General features: G+C 43.8%; 1 long non-coding RNA gene across 1 annotated transcript; it reads right to left on the bottom strand.

The window, feature by feature from the left end:
* On the bottom strand, positions 1–24,816 carry LOC142094301 (uncharacterized). Its single transcript, XR_012677639.1, has 3 exons — positions 23,355–24,816; positions 21,747–21,827; positions 1–266 (listed from the first exon to the last, which is right to left on the bottom strand). It is a non-coding gene; the product is annotated as an uncharacterized LOC142094301 (long non-coding RNA).

Here is a 24,816-nt window from a genome sequence, read left to right as displayed (position 1 = left end):
AATATGGAGTTCTTTCAAAAGTGGAGAAGCTGAGAACAAGACCTTGGGTCACTTGGTTCCCCGCTGGTTCACAACAACTGAACTGCTGGGCTCCGAGATATGTGGTACCTTTTTGCTTCTCTTCATCTCTCTAGCCCACAGCCTCAGAATGAGCCATTTCTGCAGTGCACGGAAATGAAGAAACTCTTCTTTTTTGTGTTTTTCTGGTGTTACTGCAGCTTCAGTCTTGGCACCTTGTTCTGTGAAGCTTCTGCGAGAGGGAATCGCTGGAACCAAGAAACAGGTGAGGAGGGCTGGTAGAGATGTTTCCTCATGAGTGTAAGAAAAGTGCAATGAATGCTGCTAAGCTTTCCTAAGTCTGGGAAATGTTGGTTATAGCTTGGTTCGTATCTCACAGTGGTGGAGGACCAGAAAAGGTAAGCCTGCTTATTGCTATAGCTTGTGTTGCCTAGCAGTGTATGACAGCAGGCCCTGTGTATCATCGCAGAGCGGCATGGGCATGGGATGGTTTGGCTGTGGTAGGAGGAGAAAATTATTTGAAAAAACATGTCCCGGTGAGATGGCTGACTCTGTGCCATAACCTGGCAAGCCAAAAGAGAGTAAAATATATTTTACCTCTCTTTCAAAATGCAGAAGTGACTTTCTTGAGATGGGGATGTTGCCTTGAGCACGCGTGCCTGTTTGATGTGATGAATGTTTTAAAAATAGTGTTGCAAAAGCTGGGCCTGGTCAAGCAACAACCTGAAAGCTTTGAAATGTTAGCTCTAGATAGCTTTGTCTGTTAGTTTGCTCTGCTCAAAACTACTGGCAATTAAATTAACTTCTGTATTGCTGTTTTAATGCCTGTGAAGTTCCACCATAGGTTTCCAGTGGTGTTACTGATTAATTACTTTGTGACTAACAAGCAAAGGACCTATTCTTCTGATTTGATTTCCCCGCACCCCCGCCTGTGGGAGGAATGCCATTGTGAAAAGAAGAGCAATTTCAGGCATCATGGTGGAGGCTGGAGTTTTTTAGGAAACTGTAGAGCGTGCCATTTACCTGATCCTCCCCTCTCTGTTGCTGCACCCTTGGAAAATAGGCAGGACCAGAGTCAAAAAGCCAGCAGGTGGGCCAGTGAAGAAGAGGGACCCCTTTGAGATGGCTAAGGATGGGAGAGTTGTCTTAATATTTAGTTAATGACCTTCATCTGTGACACCCATTTTAAGGATTTGGGGAAAACACACCCGCGTACACACCACGTGCTAGTAGCTACACAGGATTCCAGAAAAGGGATGAAGTTTCGGGCTGGCTATAGATTCCCTGCTTTTCCTCCTTGCCTTTCTGCCGTGGAGGCTTTGGCAGGAGGAAAATGTCAGGCCACCAGCCCTGTTCCTTGTCACGCTTGGGCTGGGAGTGCAAAAGTGGTGCTGGAACAGTTGTTAGTGCTACTGGGAGAGAGGTGGGGTGAGCTGTGGCTGAGGGCTGGTGGGAACGATACAGAAAATTAAGTGGTGCAGTGCTGGGGCTGCACCACGATTACCTGAGGTCATCTTGCTCTGGGAGCTGATGGCAGAAGCAGGAATTTAGTTGATGTTTAGAAAAGCTGAGTTTTACAAATTTGTGTGTAAGCATTGGAAATTGTGACTACAGAGCTATGGGAGGCCGGAGAAAACACGGTCAACAGTAAACTATGGGGAATGCTCTTTGCTTGGAAGCCTTTTTCAAGCAGTAAGGAAATAGCAAAATCTGTCAGATTTTGCTGTATGTCATGCTGAAGACAGTCAATTCTGAGAGACGGGTCAGAAATGATAAAGATGCATTGTACGGGTCAAATTGTTGAGTGTGGCATATGAGTATTTCCTCACTGTGATATTTCGTATTGTGGTTTCCACTCCAGTCTTTGTCCTGGAATTACCTTTTTTTTGTTTTTTTTTGAATAGGAGTTCCCAGGGGGCAGGCAGTGGCAATGCCCTGCGTAGAAACTGTTTGGAGCCCTCCAAGATATACTCATGGTTTATCTTCTGTGAGTGCTACTTTGCTTTTATATATGCTGGATTTTACCTACTGTTGTTCTGTGTAGTCCAGTGCTTTGCCAGGGCCCTCTTCAATTTCTCTGCATTTCCTTTAAAGATGGACTATCCAGCCTGCATAATTTTAAAATACCCTAGCATTCCTTCTAATTTCCTCTGGATGCAGGTGCTTTCAACATCTCTAAACACCTCTGCTAGGTAGTGGGTAAGAGAAGCTCAACTTCTGTGTCCTCGAGTTTAGTTTGTTCCTGTCGGGTCTCCTGTCCTGAGACACCGTGCTGTTCTTTACAGTACAAGCTTCTACTTCTCGTGTTTCTAAAACAAAGCTTAGCCATCTGACCTTAGATTCAGCATTATGCCAAAAAAAATTCTCTAAACCTATTTTGTTTATGTGAAACAGCTCCTACTGCAACTACATAAAAATTATTCCCATTTTTCTCAACAGATGGGCCCCTTATGTTCAGCATCACACCTGTGTACACTTATTTATTACTACATTTATTTATAAAAGTATTTCCAATTGAGTCTTTTGATTGTTGAAGATGTTATTTTAACAAGTTGTAGCGTCAGAAAAGTTGGTTGGTTTTTTTTCCCCAGAAAACAGCAATTTCTATAAAACAGAAAAGGTACTGAAAACCCATCTCAATTATTTTAAGATATTTTTGTTCCTTTTTACTCCGTGAAAGGAAAATGGATTAATCTAGGAGTTTGCACAGAAATTTCTTTCTCTTTACTGCAAATCCTTGGAAGTACATTATAATTGTCTTGCAGTGCAACTTGTTAATGCGTAAAGGTGTGTGTGCTAACGAAAAAAAATGAGTCTTGGCTTTTACATTAAGGGAGATGGCCTACAATAAAAGTGGAATTTTTCAAAGCATTATTAAATCAGAAAATTTAAATCATTTCCCATTTTTTTTACTTAGAGGATAACCAAATTGATGTGAACCAATTTCTGAGACTATATTTGTAGCACTATCTTTAGTTTCTATTTTGGTGGTCAGGCTTAGAGCCAGACTTTTTTTGTTAACTTGGAGTTTTTCTGGCACAATGTAAAAATGGCTCTGTTTTATTATTCCTAATGTTTTGCAAAATCTCCCTTCAGAGAAGACTTTTCTAAATGAACCAATGCCTGTGCAGTTATTTTCTATTTCTTACAAAACCACAGCTGAAAGGAGCAATTAAAAAGCTTGACTGCCGCTTTAAACTTGGAATTTAATCTGTATTTAACAGGAAGAAGCTCTCGTTTCAAGACTGTTTGCAGCCATTTCCCCTGTCAATGTTAATTGTATTTTTGGGTGTGTGCGGACTGTGGGATCTAGCGCTTAAGGATTTAGAAATGATGGGCTCTCACACAAGTGATTCCAGATGGTGGGATTTTTCCTTCGGACATTGTCCTGGCTCTTCCCAAGACCTAACTTGCACCAACCATCCCACGATTGCAAGACGCTGCCTCTCGAGAGGTATTTGGTGTAGTTAGGCTGTATTGTGCCTCTGTAACGCTGCGCCGAATTTCTCTCATCCAGGCTTTTAAGCAGAATAATAGTAAGCCTTCCCCATACCGATACAAAAAGAAACACCTGAAAAATCCCCGGAGCTGCAGACAAGAAGCCAAGGAGAGAAAGCTGAACCCACGGCACGTGCCCGACTATGGCACTGGCATGGCAGACTCCCTGCAGCTTCACTGCCACGGCGGGGGAAGGGAGATGCGCGGTGCAGAGGCAGCTCAGCTGATCCTGGCGTTAGGTACCGCAGGGCTGTGGCAGCATCCCGGTGACGTAGGTCTGGCGAGTCCAGGTCCCTACACGGAGCTAAACTGCTCACTATAAACAGTGCCTCCAGCGAGACCGAAACACGAAGGAGGTGAACTGCTGCTCATCTGTCACTTTCGGAGGAGGCAGACGTCCACCTCTGTAGTGTGAGCTACAGAGCCAGGACTTTACTCACAAAGCATCTAAGCATACGAGAGCATTGGATTCAAGTCACACCAGTCCAGTTGCCACACCATTGCCACACCAGTGGCAATGATGAGACCTGCACGTAATGCTGTCAGCTGCTGTACAGGAGGCCAAAGTATTTTGCCTGGATACCTTTATTCCTCTTCCCCCAAAACATAAAGCCAACTTTATATAAATGCATAAAAACCACATTTGTAAATATAAAGCTAATTTCATTTTCAAGTCTTAAATGAATGTCAATGGTCTAAGCATAAATTAATGAATAAATGGCCGCATGTGTCTGTTTTATTCAAAGCCACATTTGCAATTCAGAAATGTCTCCTGGAGCCGTCAGACTTTTCCAGCTCTCAAGCAGAGAGGGAATCTTTTGTCGAGAAGTCGGCTGCCTCGGGTGCCACACTACTAGTAGCTGTGGATGCGCTGCATCCACTAACTGCAGCAGCAGCCCCTGTCTGAAATTCAGGGAAGGCAGCTGCTACCTCACCAGTGCACCACAGAGCTTGTCACATAAATTCAAGGCACCTCTTGTCGGGCCAACCTAGGTAAGTGGAGTGAGGACAGAAGACCGGATCACAAACAGTTGGTAAGACACAGTGTCTTTTGATTGCTCTCTTGGTGCACACCATTCTTGTATCCCGGGAAAATTTCCCACTATCAGAAAAATATTTGTCATGTTTTAAAACAGGATGCATCTTCACATGCACAGGATGGGTATCCACTAAGCTTCAATATAAACTTTACTTTCCTGGGCAATAAAAGTTCTCACTATGCTCCGAGGCACTGACAATCTTTTCATTTATTGCTTTTAGGTCTCCCAGCAGACTACAGAGCAAATAACAAGCGAGTACTTTGATTTTTACCAGCTTTTAGTAGATGGTATGTTTTCATTACACAGAAATTATTACACAGATTGTCCTTCTGGCTGGAGAAACGAGTTCTAACACATTGCAGAGTTTTAAGGGGGAGAATTCGTTCTGAGGACAAGCATGTGTCCTGGGAAAAAGACAGGAAGAGATAAACAAAGTAAATAAACTTTTGGAAGAGAAATGGTAAGTTAGTAGCTGCCCAAAGTGGAAAGTAGGATTTAAGTGTATTTCTTCTCATGCATGTGCGGTAGTTTGATATCTTAAATCAAGAGAAAGAGCACAGAGAGTCCATCATTTTTTCCATTAACTGCCTGCGTGCTCACATCCAGCTAACGTTTGCGTTTTCAGTGTAAACAGAAAAACTGTAATGAGTCCTGGCCAACCAATGGACAATATGTTGAAATGGTTAATTTGATATATTGTTATTTTGATGTCGATTCTAATCTTTTTTCTTCCCATTACATTTAGATACTCATTTTGCTTTCAAGTTGAAAACTTACAAATGTGGACACTCTGCTGTTTAATTTTAACCATATACACCCATCCTGCAGCTCACCAATAACTGATAAGTCCAAGCATAACGTCATAAAAACTAGGCTGAGGAGTCCTGAGTTAGAGCATCCTCCTTTGCATTGTTCACAGGTCAGCTGAGGATTTCACCGGTGCGGGAGGATGTATGGCTAACGTGAGTCAGCAAAGCTGGCCCTACACGGAGCTCGCCTGGCCTCCTGCCAGCCCCAGAGACGTGTCTGCTGAAAGCAGGAGGTCACAGCACCGCTGAAATATGCCTGTTGTTGGCATAAGGGTCCCTACTGCAAAGCAGCATAATTCAGAGCAGTCCTCAGGATCAGCTTGGCAGCAGCCCACGGGTAAGGAGCTGCTTTGTCATTCTCTTTGGGATGTGCTGAACGAACCCTTAGCCGAGCAATGCAAACAAGGCACATTTCCAAGTCGTGTCAGTGAGTTACGGTGCAGCGCTGGAAATGTGGCGCCGGTCAGCAGCTCTGTGCGGGCTGCTACTCTGCCCTGTGCAAAGAGATGCGTTTCGGCGTGCCCTGGGGAGGGGTGAAGTACCTGCAACCTCTCTGCCTGAGCGTCAGGCTGATTTTTCAGCTCCTTAAACAAACCAAAAGATTAAAAGAAAAAGCACTCGCAGTCTGTTTGAGCTGACTTTCTGTTCTTCTGAAAAAAATACTTTTTTTTTTCAGATTAACCAAAACATTTTTAGAGAAAGTTGGAGGTGGTTACTAAACCTAGCGCTATTTCTTACTGATAAGGAAGAGACATCATTTGAGAAGGCACCTTTCAAGGACACCATTTGCTCCTTGTCAATACAGGCCTACAATGCAGGATTATTTATTAAATCTGAAGTATGCCTCTTCTAAAGTTTCTTCTGAGCTTTCTATTCTTTACACATAGTCCCTACGCTGTTTGTTTCTTTCCTCCCCTGTTGTTTATCCTTGCTTTAATTTCTAAAAATTCTTTTTACTGTAAGTCAGATTAAAAACACCCCTGTGAGCCTTTTTCCCCTTGCCTGATGGCTGGGGCCTTCACCGTGCACCCAGTTTCCTACGACTGTCTCCTCATGTGGTATGCCAGAGCCTCTCTACGCCCCGTCTCCCTACAGCAGCATCCTCCCCTCTCTCCCTTCGCCCGAGGCTCTGCCTGTCCTCCCACCTGCTCTTTCCTCACCACCTGTGAGTGCCATGAATGTGCCTCTCGTTCTCAGCTGGTCCTCACGCTCGCCCCCACTGCGGTCCCTCCCCAGGTCCCCATCCCCTGCTCCAGAGCCCCTCTCCAAACTTGGCCCTCAAACTAGGAGACTTTTTCCCGCTTCTGCTGCTGTTTTGTTTTCCTTCTCACATGCTGACGCTCCTAACTCAGCAGCTTGGGACCTGGTTAAAAACAGGGTGTTGTTTTTGCAATAAACAAATAAATTGACCTTTAAGGCACTCCATGGCTCTAACCAGCAAAGAAAAGGTGGAAATACTCTTGGCCTCATAGAAATCTCAAAGGTAAGGCGATACACCGTGGGAGTAAGTAGGACAGATGAAGCAAATGATACTCAATTTTGCAGCCAATTTTTTTGTTCCTCGGTACTGCCATCATTCAATAATCGCCTTTTTCAGTGTGTCCCATATGCCTGTAATACTACCTAAACTGGCTTAATTTTTCCCCTTCCCCTTTCCAGCCCTCAGGTCTCTGGCTCCCTGGCCCCTGTGCTCAAGAAATGAAATTAGAAACTCTCTTTCGAACCCATTGCTTTTGCTCAATCGTTATAACTTCTGTTAGGCAAGCTGTAATTCCCCTTCTCCCGAGAGCAGGCCTTTTTGTTTCACATGCCTGAAAGTCAATTAGCTGCGGGCTCTCTCCCCAAAAGAAATGTGCTGTGTTGCTGTTGCTCTCAAGCCTGCTTCCAAACACTACCGGTCCCCGCAAAAATGCATGTTCAGCGTGCACAGTGTAATAAAACCACTGCCTAAGACTGGCTTGAGCAAACGCTGAGCTGCAAGTAGTTCTGTGCTGTTGTAGCACAGCCTGTGCAGAGAGAAAAAAATATCTTCGAGTTAACCTGACTGATATAACTAGTCCTCCTGTCATCATAGAGCGATGATAGTTCCTGCTTAGTTGCCACTGTATGCTCTAGCACGTAGAATTCCCAGCATGTACTGTGGCCTCATTACAGGAGCAGATACAGGACGGAAAAAAACCCAACCAAAACAACTCATCCCCTCTGCAGTCTCACTTACTGATGCGGAGCACTGGGGCTGCATCGAGTCCCAGAGAAGCCGAGACTGCTGAACCCGTATGAAATGCCACAGACAGCTGCTGACTGGTTTTTACGACATCATTAACTATTCCCGCAGCAACCTACAGCCTTTTTTTGTGACTTCAGCATGCCTCATGCTGGGAGTCTGTAGCCAGAAGCACGTGTGCAAGCAGGTGAATGATTATCCGGAAAGATGAGGTAATGCGGTTTCACCTGTGATGTGAAACCTCCTGCCTCCATGACCGTCTTGATAAGGCCGGACCCACTCGGCCTGGCAGGTGCACACCTTTGGAAAGACAAGGTAGAGAAACATATCTCAGGAATCAAACTACAGGTCTGACAAGGTCTGAGACACAGCTTTGTGAGCAGCTTTTATGTTTTTCCTTCAGTCACAAGCCTTATCATGGGTATGACTTTGGGAACGGGATCGTTGTCAAGAGAATTAGGAGTGCATTCAGATTTGCTACCAGGAAAAAGAAACCAGCCGCAGACTGTGCTAACAGAGCACTGTCATTAAGCCAGGCGAAAACTGAAACCAGATCGAAACACTCCCATATTTTGAAGCCTTTGAAATCCCAAACTACATCTAATTTTTGTAGCTTAAGCAGATACCACTGTTAGATGCCTTAGCTATCTGTCTTAGGCTGAGGTCATCTTCAACCTGGGGGCTGATCTCATGACAGGTATCACATCACACATTCCTTCCCTGTTCTCCCCAGGGCTAATAATACGTGAACAAACCAATAACTACACTGAAGATTTCTTTCAAAAAAATACCATGGATACATCAGTTTAAAAATTAGTTAAGATCTGGCGCTGTTAAATATAAAATGCTTTTTCTTAAAAGCTAATGTACTGCTCCTTATTTGTGGGAAAGTCACTTTTACAACATTTTACTGAATGAGATTGAGTCAAAGCCGTTCTCCTAAGAAATGAAGCACTCTTTTAAAACCAATTAAGTTACCCAGTCTGTATCAACCTGGGGGGGAGCAAAGCAAATGAGAGACTGACTTGATCCAAAGACCCCTGACTTCAGAGGGAGTTCTGCTGTTTTTTAGATTAGGTTCTCCTGTAAAAAGTGACATAAGTCACGGTAATGGACAGAGAAGCTGTGCTATTGAATCACCTGGCAGCACAAATTTGATGATATCAGATGTGAACACCTCTGCAGTATGCTGAATCAGAGTGCAAAATATGTTACGTATGTCGGTTTTATGCCAGCTGCAGGAGGACAAACAATAACAGCCAAAATAAGGTGTTATAATACTTTACATAATACCTTACATATACCTTATATAATAACAATTCAGACAGACTATGCAAGTCTCTAGGACAAGACATACCGCCTACCTACAGTTTTTGAACCAGTATGAACCAGCAGAGTGAGTTTGTCCAGCACTTTGCAATCCCTGCCTGTTAGATACGGTACGAGACACCCTAAATCATCTTGTCAAACCACAGCCTAAGCACCTAATAAAACAAGCTATTTCATACAAAGTGTCAATCTCACAAGCACACTCATGCAGCTGAAGTCTCCTCTGAAAACACACGCGTGATCAGGAGAACGCCTTGTGTGCTCAGAATTAAGTAATTAGCTGAGAACTTGCCCAAAAGGGGCATTAATCCATTATTTCCACATTTCAGTTTGGTCATAAACCTGGCAATGTTTAGCTAATACCCCAGAAATCATTCCAGGCTGGAAGGATATCTTTCTACCTTCAGCTGGAAATATTAAACAAGATGAAGTTTTCTGCATGGTGGGATCCAAACACTGGTGCTATAACATGTTTGCGCAATTGTCCTAGTTTCAGCTGGGATGGAGTTGATTTTCTTCCTATTAACTGGTATAGTGCTGTGTTTTGGATGTAGAATGAGAATAGTGTTGATAACACACCGATGTTTTAGTTGTTGCTAAGTAATGTTTACACTAGTCAAGGACTTTTCATCTTCCTGTGCCCTGCCAGGTGTGCGGGGGGCTGGTAGGGAGCGTGGCCGGGACAGCTGGCCCAGCTGGTCAATGGGCTATTCCATACCATATAATGTCATGCCAGCATATAAGGCTGGGTGAAGATGAAGGAGGGGGGGAACGTTCGGAGTGATGGCGTTTGTCTTCCCAAGTCACCGTTACGCGTGATGGAGCCCTGCTTTCCTGGAGATGGCTGAACACCTGCCTGCCGATGGGAAGTAGGGAATGAATTCCTCGTTTTACTTTGCTTGTATGTGTGGCTTTTGCTTTCCCTATGAAACTGTTTTTATCTCAACCCATGAGTTTTCTCACTTTTACCCTTCTGATTCTCTCCCCCATCCCACCGGGGGGGAGGGGGGGGTGTGAGCGAGCAGCTGCGCGGTGCTCAGTGGCCGGCTGGGGTTAAACCACGACAGCAATCTCTGCAGCAGGGTTTCTCAAGAGGTTCATCTACCAAGAGGTCCAGAGGTTCTCAGCAGTACCAGAGGTGCACCTGAAAATATGAAAAGGGCACATCCTAGAAGAGTGTTTTCCTGTCGTTAAAATATGAAGCGCTGTTCATTCCCTTACTTGGCTCTTTAATAGAAGAAGCCAAGTATCAGGAAGAATGTTTACATATGCCTCCACAAAAATCAAGGATGCCTTTGCAAATCATTTGCACGAGAAATAGTCTATTTGAAAAATGCTGTCCTATTTATAATATCATCTGTGAAGAGAATCAGAGTTCCTGGGAATGTTATTGCATGCTTAAATGACACCTGATGCAACACAGAACTGTGTTGGGCTGAGGCTGAATATTTTGGAAACTATATTTTTGGCTGTATTGAGCCCTGTTAATTAAGAAGGCTAATCAGTGTGTTACAGAAAGTTTTATTATCTTCGCAAACTCATTTGAGATCACTACAAAAGGAAATATATGGCAGTGATTTAACCATAGCAAGTCTCACAAAAATTCAGATATTTAAATTTGTTTAAACAGAAAAGGCATCCTGAGGAAGAGAGGAGATTCATTTTCATAATAGGGTGGAAAAGGTAATAATTTGTCTCCAAAGAGGCTGTACGCTGTTGGCAGTAAATATTTAACAAATAAAACGTAAGCTGGTAATCAGTTTAGTGCTGTGCCTTCACCCTGAAATCGTCTGTATGAACCCAATTTAGGGCAGAACATCATTTAACTCATGGCACCCGAGCTATGGCAAGGCAATGCCAAGCTTGAATGAGGACAGAGCATGTTCACACATGTTACTACATCCATGCTAACAGTACACAGAACCTTCCTGTAATAAGGAAGACTAACGGCTGTACAAGAAAAAAAACAGCGCTGCAGAGAAGTCCAGGAAAAGCTGCAGTTATCCATCAGGTCCTGTTTGCCTGCACGAGGAGGGGGCTCGGCAGTGGCCTCTTGCCGGGAAGGCCGGGTAGAGCCGCGGTGCCCACAGTCAGCCACAGCATCCCCAGCAGGCTGCAGAGACCAAAGTGCCTTCAGCTTGCCTGTTAGGAGATGAATGGGCTTCAGCACCTCTCTGGAAATAAACTGTAACAAAGAATAGCCTCTTTTAAATTGTAAATAGGCTGTATATTCTTTTTTTCCTCGCCCACACTTAGATTTCACTTCAATGTATCGTTAAGATGTGGGAGACGACCATAAAACAATCAGATAAAGCATTTTCCTTACCTTGGACTGTGTTTAGCATTGGAATGACACGTTATGTTACTGTGGAATAAGGACTGCATTTGTTTATTCACTGAAATATAGTCAGAGTCTAACAGTACTTGTGCTTATTTCTCAGCTTTTAAATAACCATGTCTTTTCCCATCTGTTAGTTTTTCTGGAATTTGATCAGTAAAATGTCTTTCAGTCTTCATTTTTAAGTTCATGCTCTATATATAGACCACATGCTTCTTATATATTATGCTCTGTCTATATGATGCTCTATGGGTATAAGTCAGTTTTCTTGTATCTCCTTTTCAAAAGGTACTTTAAAAAATTCTCAGGAACTTTTTTCCTTCCTTGGTATTCTCATGTATGTACAAGATGTAAATCTACGCCACTTTCAGTAGCCAAGGCTATTCTGCTTAACAGCTTAGTATACATGATCCCAAGAAGTTTGGACATTGCATGAGTAGTCTGATATAAACAATTGCCTTCCATAAATAAATTAAGTAGAAATATAAAAACAACAATGTCATGTAAAGTGATTTAGTTTAGACAGGAATCTAAGTGCAAAATGTCATCCTTTGGATGCCAAATACTGTATTAATATGGGATGGGAACGAGCCGCTTACTCCAACTAGCATCTCTATAATCCCAACATCCTGTCTTTCCAAAGTCAGTACTGGAAAGAGCAACCTTCCTACTGTTGGAAATGATCCACTTCATAGATTATTCAGCCTTTCTCAGCTCTCCTCCTATGTTACTCACAATCTGAGAAGACCCCAAGACTCGTCTCAGTCCCCACTGCCCACCAAGGAGATTCCCCCCAACGCTAACCCTTTTGGATTTGCAGGTTTTGTCACAAACTCCCAAGGCAGCCCTTGTTTGATGCTGATGAAGGAGAATCCTGCAGCCCCCTCGGGGCCCCTGGGCACTGAGATGCTGGGCATTGCAAGAGCAGACCTGGACCAGGGGGTTAGGACCTCTACTCCTCTGAGGACTTCAAGGCCTCTGGTTTGCCAGCCACCTTTAGTCATTCTTAACTGACACATGCAAGGAAAATAAGCATAACACATCTTATACACTTGATATTTGGCTGCAAGATGTCTCCTCTATTCCTTTTTTCTAGCAGGCTGTCAAGAAGATCATCAACAAAGAAGATTTTCATGTTTTCCCCAGACTTGGTCCCACTGTTTTTGACAAGTTTCATCCTGGCCTTGGGCTCCCCAAAGCGGCTACTGACTGTATACTGACTGTATTCCTCCTTTCCCCCCTTAATTAGTAAGGCATCTATTAAATGAAGAGGTAAACTCCTTGTGATTGACTTAATTAGGACATTAACTTGTCCTTTAATTCCCAGTGACTTCTTTTACTCTAACCAGTGAAGCTGCATCTTACTCAAGCCCAGGGGAATCCAGACCAATATGTCCTGACACTGTTCAAGCACAGGGTATCCACTAGTACCTGAACCTATGGACAGGAGAAAGCAACCTATACAGGGCCATCAGAGATATCATGGGATACCTTGAATACCTTCAGTTCGGTTTTACAACCCCTAGTACACCATGTATAGATCAAAGAAGGACTGATAAGTACTTGCCAGAGAGAACAAATGGGCCCTTCCTATTTTCACTTTACCACAGAAAATTGTTTTTGGAATAAGAAATTAAGAAAACAAAAGCAGACGCAGCTACCTAGCCAATAAAAAACCAGTGGTTATATCTGTGTCTGCATTTGCTTTCTTAAAATTGCTGCCATGTGAGGTGTGCGATAAATCGTTGAGGGTGCCAGGACACAGCCGGCACAATGGGGCAGGTGAGGGAGGTGCAGATTTGCATGCCCATGCCTGGACTACACAGAATTGTGAGGGACTGAATCCCACAGGCAGGCTGAGCACAAGATGTAGCAGGCAACACTAAACTTCCTCATGGCAAAGCACACAAGATCTAGCACAAAAACCTACCACCATCACCACCAAAAAAAACAAAACAAAAAAACCCAGAAAAAAACCCCAAGCAGACAAAATGAGCAAAAGACCTGTCAAGCTGTCTTCTGTGCCTGTTAGCATGGCTGTTTGTTCTGACCTCTGGGCTTCTTGAGATGCCTGTGACTGAAAGCAGCAGAATACCAAGAGCCTTCCACATCACTGTGACTGTCCTGTCCGCTGCAATCTGGGCATCATCCTCATTTCTGTTCTCCTGCCCTGAAAACAAACGAGAGCCCCAGAGACCCTTGAGAAACTGGAGAGTATTCAGGGATGATGTTCACCTCTTGACTTTGGATGTGATAAAGAAGGCACCTTCAGTGTTGTCACACTGGTGGTCCCATGGCTTCCATTATTTTCCTTAGCTTTTCTTTAGGCCTGCCTCAAACACTGGGTCCCTTTATTCCTACAGCAGCCAGAGTGATGCATTTTCAGACATGCATGCCGGGTGGTATGGCTGCTCATGGCCCCTTTCATGGATGCTTCTGCCTAGAATCCGTGATGGTCCAATGCCTCTGCCCAAGCTGAAGTGGATCAAGCCAAGGGAACACGATTGCAGCCCACACAGCCTCCATCACAGCTGGCTCGGGCTTGTTGGGTGCTCTGCTCCCATGCGGCATGAGTGATTTGGGCTGTAGCTGGAGTTGAGGTGGCTTGGCAAGAGGCACAGGGAGGGAAAGAGGCCCAGGCCCACCTTGGCCCAGGTGAGGAAAGTCTCACAAAGGACTGACAAAGATGTGCCAGGCCCAAAATGCTGGATGAAAGTTACATCTTCCAAAATTTTGGCTCTTTTTTACCCAGAAGAATCACTGTGTTAGCAATGTGCTGACATTTCCAGGCCACCCTTTGGTACCCGCAAATCAAACTGCTCATCTTCTGAGGCATTGCTTTCAGCTCACCACTTGCTTCCTTTCTCCCTCTGACCTGACACATCACCTTGGCTTCCTGCACCTCTGTCGCTGAGGTCCTAGACCCACTTTAGCTAAATACACCAGCAGCACTGTTGCAGGGACGCGCAGGCTGCTCTTTCATTTGGATGCTGTCAATTACTTACATAGTTTGGCAAAAATTAACCTGGTAATAATCCACGTGATTTTTCCCAATGGAAAAAGTTTTATCACTTTGCAGTTGGGCCTTTTTACAACTTTTGCTATAATCTAATGGAGTAGAAAGAGAAGCTGCAATTAACCACATTGGCCTCTGAGGAGGTGCCACAGCTGTTTCATAGTTATCCAATATCCTCTCTCAAAACCATGCCTATTCATAGATAACGTTGGTTGGATCGGAGCTATTGTCACTGACTAAAAGATGTTTCTGCCCTGACTACACTGTGCAGGAGGTGGCCGGTGACCTGCCGCAGACACTAGCCCCAGCTTCCTGGAGGATTCGCGCTGCACAGTAGAAGATGCCACTGGAACTGGCTGTTTGCCGGTCAGAAGGGCATTCCCTTGGGGCTGGTGTGAAGAGCTCTGTGCTCAGGGCTTATGGAAAAGAACCAATGGAAAAGATCTTGCTTTTGCTAGTGATGAATTAAGCATTTCATTGTTACCATCCATCGGTTAGTAGGCAGTCATTTTTTGAGTACTTTTACTGTATCTTATCAGCTCACTTATTCTTCAAACAGATGATGGCAAACTATTTTGCTGAGTTGGGCATTTAGGTATCTGCACCATTTTGAAGTCAAATGCAAAACCCATGCCTACAGGTAAAAACATGATTTAAAGAGCTGCTGCCTCGAAACTTCATGGGTCTGATTTAATGTCAGTTTATACTGGCCCATTCACTTGCCTGCAAGTACAAGGAGCTCTAGATCAATACAAGTTTAGTGAGTGTAGCTCACTTCTCTCTCTCTCAATCTAATCATTATTAAAAAGACAGGTAATAACAATAGGCTTTACAGGAAAACCATTCAGTGCTTTCTCTTTCTCGTTATTAGGCAAAAATCCATTTTTCCCGTCTGTATTCTGTCCTGTAGCCAAGTTTTTTATTCTTTCCCATGGTTCAAGGACGATCCCCTGCTGCTTGTAGTCCAACTGGTTCATTAAATGGGCCCATATCAAAGTGTTCCTGTAAATCTAGACTAACCAGGGCATATGCATTTCCCGTTTTCCAGCTTGTCCCTAAATTTCTCCAAATTATGCACAGAGATATAATGACAAGAAGGACAGCTAAGAAGCTTCCTTTTTCTAAAAGATTAATTTGTCTTAACCTTAAAGATTTAGGCACAGTTTAAACCAGACACTGAAGTAGGTACTAATATTTCAGCATGTGTTAATACTCTTTGCTGAATAGGAACTGGGTTTAGCTTGTGCTTAATTTCCAGCAAAACAGGGAATTTCAAACATGGGCTAATTATGTGTTTTGCTGAATTTTCAGCCTCCAGCAAAACAACCAAAGAACATAGGCGAGCCCACCATCTGAGCAGCTTTCCCACTTTCTCTTTTCAGGCTGCGTTATCTCTGTTTAGTTGCATTTGCAAATGGTAAAATAAACAAATTGCATTGTGCATTCTTTAGTTGAACTGTTCTTCTCTGGGAAAGGCTGGTTAGTCCAGAGCACGCTGACTAATACCAGAAGGCAGAAAGACAAGAAAGAACAAAGATGCATTCACTTAGCACAAAATAAATATGTTGAGAAAGGAATTACTCAAGGCTTGAAAGAATATGAAAATACATTTTTAATTCTCTATGTACCAGTGATAGCAACCTGAGTAATAAAAAAGAGGAAGTAATTGCTTTAATTTAGCATAAACAATCCCCAGAATTTTACTAATAAAACATAGTGGGAACATTTATGTTATTAGATTTTTAATAATAAAGCTTATATCTAAAACTGAACAAAAGAAAAGAAAGCCAAAAAATCCCATTAACTGGGAAAATAATTTTAGTTGTACTGAAATTAATTTAAATATTAGGTTATTAGATGAGTTTGATTAGGGGAAAAAAATTACAGAACTATCAGAGGAAGAGAGTTGTTACTCCCAGTTCATTGAAGAGAGCTCACTTAAAGTGGGGTAGACCAGGGCTATGGTAGTTTCTCTACCTTAGACATCTGAATCCACCTCTCCCTCTATCTGAGGAACTGCTGTGGTCACCAGCTGCTAGACTAGGCTAGAATGACAGTTTTTCCTCTTGACACTTTTCATTCTCTGTGAATAATTAAACATTGACTGGAGCAGGGGTAGATCCAGGTCCTACCTCCTGGGGCAAGGACCCAGCCACCAGCCTGCACAGTCATTCCTCATCACTTAGTCTTTTTTTCACAGTAGTATTTATACACAGTGAAACAATATTAAGAGAAGCCTGAAGGAAGCTCATTGTGGACTACTTTGGGAATTGAACTTTGGGTGGTATTCTAAGAAATGGGAGAAAGTCTCTGGCAATGAGGGAGTGGGGAAAACAAAAGCTTTATTTTTCCACTCCCATTTTCAGACTGGTTTGTGTAGCCTTCCTTATAACTTAATTAGGACGGACTGAGTGGGCAGAAGGGATGGGGAACATGTGCACTATATTTCTGAATTGGTTTCCAAGTAGCTCAGAGCCTGGAAGCAAAGGAAGGACGAGGAGGGTGGGGTTTCACACCGCAAAGGCATAATTCACAGAGATTGATTTGACTCCACAAATTCTTTCCCACACTATCTGCTGCTCACCACTCTTCGTCCTCGACTCATAAGCTCACCTCTGACCTCTACCTCATGCCAGATATCCTTCATTTTATAATCGCAGCCAGGGCTATTGTCTGTCCACAATAATTTGTCTCAACTTGGGAAGAGAGGAAGAAAATGTGGGAAGACACATACTGCTCCCAGAACTCCATCCCTTCCTACACTTATTTTTCCAAAAGCCATTAGTGAGATCCTCACTCTGAGGATAGCAAAGGCCATTCATGGTTATTTCCCATGAAGCCAGGACCGCCACTCCAAACTAATGGACTCCTTTGCAAATACATGTCATGCGAGGAACAGCGTGGAGGGCTTCACTGTTTCAGAGAGAATTTTCTTTCTGAGCATTCAGAAAAATGACATTCTGTTCCAAAGTAACTACATGCCAAGTTTCAAGCTAAAGTTATTTTGGGGGTTATCCAAGCAAGCAAGAAAAGAAAATACACATCCCCAAACTGTTTTAACTACAGAAATTTATGTTCAGGGTCTAAATAACTCTGGAGATGCCTAATAGACTTTTGTGAATGATAAAAAAAGTCACTTAAAAGCATATGGGTCAAATAAAGCATGAAAAATGTCAAACTACTGGACAAATTACAAACACGTGAAAGGGTGAATTTAAAACTTTAAAATCAACCTTACCTCCACCATTATTTCTTTAATGAAAAGAATAAAAGTAGATTAAGTTAAGAAACAATTTCCTCAATATGGAATTTGCCATGTCAGCTCATTCATAAATAATTCAGAAGTACTCTTGTCATGTCAGATGAAAAACTGTCAAGAATGCTTCATGGAAATGCCTTCATTATAGCAGGCACTGTTATTTGTGTCTTCCAAAGGTTACCTTGGTAACTTTTTTACATTGATGTTCCACAAGTTGCATAGTCCAGATCCTGTTGTACTAGAGACAGCTAAACCTTTCAGGAATGCTAAATCATATTTCAACGACACTCTGTGCCTTGACTTCAGAAACTTTGCTTTGTCTGACTCGTTCAATGTACAGGTGCAGAAGCAAAGGGAGGAACAGAACATGTTGACTTGAGTAACCTTACAGAATAAAAGACCATATTGTATCTTTTTATCTGAGGTATTTATTTTTTAAAGTCTCTCCCCTTCTTTACACTTTGGAATAAGATGACCATGAGAAACAGAGCTTAGCAAAAGAACGGGCATACGAAAAGAAAGACTTTACTGTATCAGCGTATCAACTGAATGTATGCAGTACGTTTGGCAACATGAGGACATGCCTCTCTTTGCAAAAGGTAATTTCATAGTTCAAGAGGAGAAGGTGCAATTCACTCACCTGTACTTCACATCAACTTTTCTGACCCTTTGAACAAGTGCACAGGGCCAGATTTTTGTATCATTTACTTTAATGAATTGCCAATTTATACTCTTACAGCTACATGAGGAAAAATCTTGACCCTGTGCATGTGCTCACCCTTCCCTTTCTGAGTCGTGCAAAAACCCCTACATCCAAAGAACATTAATGGGAACATTGCACTCCAACGAGGTGGGTGGGAGGTGTGGGGAGCTGAAGGCTACAAGGGGAGACCAGAAGCTGTGGCATGGACAGGGTGGAAGTTGCTTACATGGAATTTCTTTTGCTGGGAGTCTTTCCTGAGCATTCCAGAAAGCCTCAGGGAGATGCTCTCAAGCTTCTTATTTGGAAAGCTGAATGGGAACAAAAAAGAGGCTCAGGTGAAAATGCAGATGCAAATTTTGTCACTGATTTTCCGTGCCAGGGAGAGATATCAACCCATTTCTTTATAAAACAAAATGCCACTTCATCTCTCCCCACCTCACAAACATGGGACATGGGTGGGAAAAAGACCTGAGGAAAAGCAAATGGTTGTGGGAGACAAAAAATGATACAACGAAAGAGGGAAAGGAGACAAAAATGTTAAAACAGGAAATGGGGGGTGGAGAAGAGCAGAATTGCCGGGATTACAGAGCTCATATTAAAGAGGAAAACAAGAGCCATGTGTGCATCCTGAGATCCCCTCCAAAAGTCAAGGATTTCACCTCAGTCTCTGCAGCTGCCTGAACTCGAGGACTTTTCTGCACACCACATCAAGGGACTGCCTCCCTGCAAGCACCAGTACCCAGGGAGTGGCTTTACCAAGAAGAAGAAACCAAAAAACCACCCTTCTGTGCTGTGGGCGCTGCAGAATGGAAAAGGCTGACTTCTAAGGCAGTGCTCCTCGTACCCTGGGCAACCCGCTCCAACAGCCAGGGGGATGCACGCTGGAGCGCAGCCCAGCCATGCTCCATGTCCAGCAAATGGCTGCTTCTGCCTTCAGTTTGGGAGCATGGGGTGCCTTCTGCTCTGTCTGGCACAGGCTGCTTCTGCTTACCCACAAAATGCTCATCCACCTAGCAGTGATGGGAGTTGTTCCCTTCCCACTCAAATTGCACATGCCTTCTAACACCCTGCCTTGCTCAGCACTTCTCTGGACACCAAGGCAGCCATAGGATTTGTATTTTCTTTTTTCTTTCCAAGCTCCTGACTTCGGGGCAGCAGCTTACTGCGTTATTTATGGTGCCGCAGTGCGAAGGCCAGGAATAAGGGAGGTTTGCATTCCAAGAGAGTCATTTTTTTCCCAAGAAAAGTATGCACAATCCTAATGCCCAGAAAGAGTGCCTTTTATACCACAGACAATTCATTTCCACGGTATGTGGTATGTATAAATACCTTATTTCTACTTCTTCCCCTGTAATAGAAATGAAAAATGATGACTGATCCCTGCAAGAAAACTGCAAAGTTTTGTATATTTTCCTTATATTTATCCTATATGGATGGGGTTGAGCATTTGTAAAGCCTCAATGAACACCCATTGAATTACTTGTGATTATGAATATATCATCCTTTTTTTTTTCCAAATACTTCTACAGCTTTACTGACCCCACTCCACTACCGTGATCAAGCTTCTCTCAAAGTGTGCGCAGAGCCTCCTAAGAGTCTCGGGCCACCGAAGGGCAAATCTGAAAATAAAACTGCAAATACAGCTGAAGGCCCAAGGATTGTACAGCCTGCTGCCTGGATGCCTGCAGGCTTCATGCCTTGATGCCAGCAGTGTTTCACACTCCATGATTGCTGCATGGTCCATTTAAACCAGAAGGGTGTGAAAGTTTTAGCTTTAGTTCCCTGTTGCCTTGCAGTATTCTTAGCATTTTACAAGACAGAAACCAAGGCAAAAACATTGAAGTCAAATGTAATTGGGATGTCCACCTGCAGTTATTTAAGTCTTTTTTTTTTTTAAGAATATTTGTTACTATACGTTGTTTGTATTTCAGCCCAAGTCTCCGCTCAATTTTGCTACAGCTATAAGGTCTCAACCCATCTTCAGATCAGCCTCCTTGCTGCGCACACAGCTGTGCCAAGACAGCTGACGGTGGTGGGGAAGAAAACAGCCAGCGGCAGAAACTTCTTAAGCTGCTTTAGGGAACCCTGGCCTGAGACCTAAAATTAAAGACATCTCTGCTGATCACGTGCAGTATAATGGGTTTTGCCAAAGGACTCTAAAGCTATATCTACAGCCCAAGAAAAAAGTGGGCCTGGAAATGAGCTTAAGCACTGGGCTGCTAATTGCCCGTTATGTTTAACTGCAAGCATGTGTCCTGGAAAAGGTTTGGCTCGTGTCAACCAGCGCTGTCCGACAGTGTCCAGATCAGGAGATGGTGCATGTGCAGCCCACTCCAGCGGGCAGCATGCACCAGGCAAATGCCACATCAGCTTCCCTCCTTCACCCTTCCCATGCCCAGCATCATCTTTTTTCACCACCCTCAGACTCTCCAGGGTACGGAGTACATGTTCTCAGCTTCATACTATGAAAACATCACTCTGATAAGCTTTTTTTTTTCAGGAAAAGAAACAGCCAACAAAAAAAGCACAAACATACTAATGGTTGTGTCTTAGGTCCACGGAAGGGAAACGATTGCTTTGCAAAGTGGATGTGGCCAGGTCTTGGCACCTGGCCAGAGAGCAGTCCTTCACTTGTTTCAGTTGGTATTATAAACATAGCCCAATGGCAAGAATCTGCTTTTACCTTCACCGCGATGGCAGAAGGCACACTTGTGACACTAAGGCTACCATTCTGCTGAAATCCTTGAGGGCCTCAGAACCAACAAAGATTTCTTTTTTCCCCTTGTGCAGAACAAATGTTAGTTTTGTCCCTAGAAGCAACAATTGCTTTGCTGAGACTTCTCAGTTTCAAACAGATACCCAAACAAGAACATCAGGAGGAATGTCCTTCATTAGTAACAATAATCTCCTCATCTGTAGCATATAGAAGCAAAGCCCTTTTTTATCCCAGAGATGTCTGTAGCTTTACAGTAAATTAGGTTTTGGTTTGTTTTTTTTTTCTTTGCTTTTATTTTTAAGATCTCACAATTTAATTATGTTGAAGCAGGAAGTATGCTTCATTTAAGTGATGTCAGGATTTCTCTCTCGAGCTGTTTCATGGAATAATCCTTACTTCTTTTTCTCTGTTTAGGCTGAAGGTTTATGAAGCCAATGTAAACAGCAGAAATGAGTGTAAACACCCGGGATTAACTTTAGGAGGTTTGAAAGCAACAGGGTTTGCCTTAATAAAATGAAGCAAATAGTTTAGTATTTCTATATATCTCTATACATAATTTAAAGATACTGGAGAAGTGTGTTCCCCTGATTAAACATTTACCATTTGACCTTTTTGAGGATTACCTCAAAGAATCAAGGATAGCATTATGTTGCTGTTCAAGCTAATTTGTATTAACTTCAGGGAGAGGACAACTGGGCCATTACTTCATTAAATGTGCAGACACACATCGGAATTGTATTATCTGCATTGCAATCCAGCAAGATTGTTATGCAGTAAAATATTCTCAAAGGGTTACCGTCTATTTCTTGTGAGCTGTGCTTTGATTCTAACTGCCTCCTCCGCTCACTGTAGATGTCCTCTGCTTCCTCTGAGTGTCCTGTAATATTAAAGGGAAAATTTCCATGATGCTAATACTAGAACTACTGGTTATAATTACTTGTGAAAAATGAGTGGGCAAAAAGGAAGAATGTCACTCTGCCAAAACTAATGTACTCTCTTCCCCTGATAAACTCCAAAACAAATAATTTTGTTTTCTAACAAACAAAACATACAAGAGAACCTGTGCAGGTGATGACTGTTTAGGAAGAAAGTTACACAATCTTAAGGGATTCCAATCTGGGCAATGTGATGAGAGCCTCACGAAGCCAAAATACCCTCAGAATGCTTAAAAATTTCTGCTTGCAATTTCCAGCCTGAAAAATGAAGGAGGAATTTTAAAGACAGACTCATTACAGGGATAAAAAAATTTGATTGGTTAAGTGTAATTGAAGTTTCACCAGCATTTATAGGAAGCATACTAACACTGTGGATGCTGGAGTTCATACAAACACCACTTGCCTCTACTGCCCTCAACTGCTGTGTCTTCCCGTCCAATGTCTGTGGGCTAAGTACTGGACCGGTTAAGATAACCCAGGTAACTACATACCTGCCATCCTAACAGCAGTCCCAGGCAAAATAATGAAAATCAGGGAAGATTCAAACAGTAACAACTAACACAGCTATGCATATTACATCTTGTCAGACTAACTGGGTATGTCTTTAGGATATTACAAGTTCAACAATTACAAATATCCATGTATAACAGACTTCTGCTAAATGCCTTGCCTCTTTTTGACCCAAGCAGTTAGCCAGTATTTAGGATAATGCGGTTTGTTCGCTTTAGGAGATGTTATTGATTGAACTGGTCTTTCTTGGAAGCAAAGCTGTTTATTTATTAAACACAAAATCTCAAACACAGTGTAAGATTGCAACTTTGATCACTGCTTTAGGCATCCTTTCAGCTGGGACTTTGTTGGAAAGCAACACTCTAGACTTCTTTTTTTGAAATGTAATCATATTCATAGGGCTCACTCATGTCTTATGTAGTATTCTTTTCTCCAGACAAAAAGAAAACATTGATGAAATAGGTAGTGAACCCCTTAGCCAACATGTCTTGCAAATACGTGTATTTTGGTTGGTGACCTGCTAGTGTTTGAGAAGCACCTTTATCGTTTCTTAGAGATTCTACATTCTATGGTTTAATGTGACTTAGACCAACCTATAATTACTACCTAATTTACTATTAACTATAAGCAATGTGTGCGTCTGTCTCCCTACCACTGCTTCTGGAAATTCACTTTTGCAATTTGTGCTCTGGATGTACAAGACCTTCACTACATCCTTAATAGTCAGCTTGAACAGCAGTACCTTGGAAACTCTTTAGTGGAAACCTGAACAAACTTGATTGTTTTCATCTTTTATTACCGACTGTGTGGTTTTCACACCACAAATGTATCTACGTACTCATGACATATTCTAAGGTGCTGTCACTTTTTTTTGCCAGCAGGTGCGGAAAACAAGGAGTTACCGGTGTAAGTAGATGCCTGGTAACAGCAGACACGGGGGTAGAATTAAGGTTACAGACACTGTGGCAGGGAAAGCTCTGCACAGAGCAGTTTGTAGGCAGGCACTGGCCCCTTTGCCTAGCAGCAACCCGAAGGATGACAGGTAACTTCCCAAACCCACACCGCAGCTCACGCCGGCCGCTGCTGCCCCACGACGCCGGCGAGGGCCCACAACCCGCCGGGCAGCGCGGCGGCCTGCCCAGAGCCCCGGCTTGCCGCCGCCTCTTCACACGGGCCCGGGCACCGCCTGCTGCCGCGGGCACTCCTCTTCCCCGGCCAGCCTAAGACTCGGTCTTCCCCAAACCGCTGCGCAGAAAGGGACGAGGCAGGACACCGCCCCGAATACTTCTCTTTGCCAGAACCTGCCGTCTCTTCCCCGCGGGGCGAGGGAGCGACCCCGGCCCGAGCGGCCCCGCGGCTCCCCACCGCCGGACTACAGCTCCCAGCATGCCTTGCGGGCCCGCGGGGGCCGCCTCCATCCTGTGCGGTGGAGGCGCGGGGGACGCCCGCTCCTTTTCCCTTCAACAAACGCCGGGTGTTGCGTTGTTTAAATAAAAACTGCGTGACCGCGGGGCTCTCTGCAATGTATTTTTTGAGCCTGCAGTAAGGCAGGCAGTTGAAACACTTCCTCGAGAAACTCTTAGCCCTCATGATCCGGTGGAGTGCTCTTTGGCAGGGGCTGCTTGACAGCAGGCAGGGGTCTCCTCTCCCGGGCCGCTCTGTCTCCCTGAGGGTCTCCTCTCCAGGGCCGCTCCCTCTCCCAGCGGAGCTGTAAAACCGCTTTTCTTTCCTGGAAGCAATGCCGTGTTCTGGGAATCTCTTCAAAATATGCGGCGGGTCAGCTCATCCCCTGGCTCAGCGATGTTGAACAAGCCCTGCTCTACTGGACGCTCCCAGCCCTCACTACTCTCCCCGTTCCTCGGCATTTGGGACGTTGAACCCAAAGACGCTGCGCCTGACAGAGCCCTGCTGCCTTTGATTTCTTTTTGTAACAGACTTGCCGGATACAAACGAGGACCTATATTTCAAGCTTTGCTAAATCTGCTCTCTGTTTATGTGCTATACATGGCAGGTACAACTCATGACAGGCGTTGTGCAGGCAGTATGTACATGCATGCGCACAAACACCATTTTCCAAGTGGCCATTGCTCTTTTTGGTTTTGCACAGCCATTTGGTAGTCCTCATTGTGGAGAACTCAGTACCTTTGAAAAATTGATGTTCTGCATTTAATCTCCTGGTAGACCTAGGCATTGCCTGGGTAGCACTATCAGAGGGCCAGTTTTTCATAAACATGCCTGCCTTTCTGCTCTCGGGGCTCCCTCTGGGTGGATCTTAGTTAAGCACAGCCCACGTCCAGGTTTTTAAAAACCCTGCGAGAGCAGGACCCTTGGTGGCAGATCTGGCAGGGGCAGGGATCTGCTGGCAAGGACCATCTACAGCAAGGTGGCTCAGGGAGATAAGGGCAGATGCACATGTGCACG

This window comes from Calonectris borealis, chromosome 1 (genome assembly GCF_964195595.1).
Source record: "Calonectris borealis chromosome 1, bCalBor7.hap1.2, whole genome shotgun sequence".
Taxonomy (NCBI): Eukaryota; Metazoa; Chordata; class Aves; order Procellariiformes; family Procellariidae; genus Calonectris; species Calonectris borealis.
The sequence above is the reverse complement of the archived record's forward strand: the minus strand, read 5'-3'. Positions and strand labels throughout refer to the sequence as shown.